A 2,500-nucleotide genomic window follows, 5' to 3' on the forward strand; every position below is an offset into this window, starting at 1 on the left:
TCTCCAATGTTGCAGAAAATAAAAATTATTGACTGATCAATTTAAATCAATAAATTACTGTAATTTTTCATTCATTTGATCACCTTGTACCGAAATATCCACTTCCAGCCTTTTGAGAAATTTGATCTACGAGTACAATGTGAACTATCACAATAGCAAAAGCTATGGCTTTAGTGTCGCAAATAAAACAATATTATTCACCAATGCTTTGTGAAAATGATTAAGGACTGAAAATTTTGTGAAGTGAACAACTACAAGACTATAAGACCCGGTTGCACAAAAGCCGGTTGAATTTTAACGGTGATTAATTCCACGAGAACCAATCAGGAAGGCGTTTTTGAAAAGACGGCTTCTCTGATTGGTTCTCGTGGAATTAATTATGGTTAAAGTTTAATCGGCTTTTGTGTAACCGGCACTTAACCTATCTCGGACTATCTGTAACCTTATCTAAATTTGGGAGAGGAATAGCGCAAGGTTACCTTATTTTTCCTCTCCCTATCACTTTGTATGAATCAATAAAGAATAATACTGAGCAATGTTATTCGATAAAAATTAACCGGCTTTTGTGCAACCGGCACTTAACCTATCTCGGACTATGTGTAACCGTATCTAAATTTGCAAGAGGAATAGCGCAAGGTTACCTTATTTTTTCTCTCCCTATCATTTTGTATGAATCAATAAAGAATAATGCTGAGCAATGTTATTCGATAAAAATTAACCGGCTTTTGTGCAACCGGCACTTAACCTATCTCGGACTATGTGTAACCTTATCTAAATTTGCGAGAGGAATAGCACAAGGATACCTTACTTCTTTTCTCCCTATCATTTTGATGATGTACTCATTGTATCAATCAATAGAGAATAATGCTGATCAATGTAAATCGATAAATTTGTGTGATTTTTTATCAATTTGATCAACTTGTACCCGATCCATTCCTTGTGCCACTCTATTGACAGGTCCAATCTAAACTATAAATTAGTAGAAGTGAATATTCTGATATACTCTGATCTACATTATAAATAATTAGTGTAAGTAAATATATCAAATGTAGCAGAAGTATTTCCCACACAATAACAGCAACAAGTGTAGTCCAGTTCTTGACAGAGGATACATCTCCCCATGTTCTTGTAGGAATGATACTGTGGATCTGCCCACTCCGCATTTACTATTAAAATATTCCAAAGCTATTATCAACATGCGGTACTATTCAGTGGAATCACGCCATCACTGTATTCATAATTTATCGATAATTCATGAAATTTTTCACCAGATGTAGTCAATTGAGAGGCCATTTCCTCCATGCAAAACACTTATACATCTTGTAAGAGAAGTGCCATTCTATTCCTTTAATCCTTGTTTTTCCCTATATCCACTTCTAACTACTTCACCCGAACGAATAACTTATTCCTGCGAGGTGCCCGTGACAATGACAGTAGAGGAAGATAGGAGGCCGATTCACTGCCTTGCCACTGCCTTTCATAGAGGATAGATACCGGTATATCTTATGTAATACCAAGGGCTGGTTTCCGAGCTCGGTATTTAGCTAAGTCCTAGACTTTAAACAGCTGGAGTCAGAAAATTGGTTATTCGAAACGGGGCGTAGTCGCTGCTTTTATAACAGTAGTCGTAGTTTTTATTTTCTCATTTCTATAATTGGAAACGTTTTTCCTTGACGAAATTAGGCATTCCTAAATAATTCAAAATAGCTGAAACTTTACACCATTTTCTCTTTATTTTATTTTGTGTTCAATTCACTAGTTTTTCGAATTTTAATTCAAACGTGACTATGACAATGACTGCGACCACGCCCCGTTTCGAATAACCAATTTTCTGACTCCAGCTGTTTAAAGTCTAGGACTTAGCTAAATACCGAGCTCGGAAACCGGCCTTAACTGTTAATTCCTGCTCAACATATCTTACCATACAATCAAATTATTAAAATGATCAATTAATCTTTAATTATAATTTAATTCTTCAAATTATTACCTCTGGTTCCACTTCAAGGTTGGATAAATCTTTCGCCTTTTACTAAAGATTTCCATGGAGTGGATCACATGATGAGTCTAAACTGAAAAAAAATTATTAATGATTAATTATATCTTCTTCATCCAAATATAATATTTCCCTCAATACTGAATATTTTCTTCAATGATTGAATTAAATCAATGAGAACTGCGTTGCCGAATCTCTGCCTTGCCGCTGGATTCCGTAGAGGATAGGTACCGGTGTATCTCATGTAATATTAACTGTTCATTCTTGTTTCAAATAAAAAATTATATTTTATTCGCCAAGAACGTAACAATTTTCCAATGATAAATTAATAAATTCTTATAATTTGAGATTGAATGCTTTGTTGGATGTAAGTTACATAGTTAAGGAACATTCTGGCAACATTGTGGAGGTAGAAAAGGATAGTGCCATCTGCTTTGTCGAATGATAGACAAGGATAGCAACACAAATGTGGATCAAATACTGCCATTATAACGTGGACCTCACTAT

The 2,500-nt window shown here is 34.8% G+C and overlaps 1 non-coding gene across 1 annotated transcript; it reads left to right on the top strand.

Annotated features, from left to right (window-relative positions):
• Positions 1–1,985: 1,985 nt before the first annotated feature.
• On the top strand, positions 1,986–2,108 carry LOC120352119. The gene has a single exon (XR_005571718.1). It is a non-coding gene; the product is annotated as a U5 spliceosomal RNA (small nuclear RNA).
• Positions 2,109–2,500: the final 392 nt, after the last annotated feature.

The sequence above is a fragment of the Nilaparvata lugens genome, chromosome 6 (assembly GCF_014356525.2).
Source record: "Nilaparvata lugens isolate BPH chromosome 6, ASM1435652v1, whole genome shotgun sequence".
Classification (NCBI taxonomy): domain Eukaryota; kingdom Metazoa; phylum Arthropoda; class Insecta; order Hemiptera; family Delphacidae; genus Nilaparvata; species Nilaparvata lugens.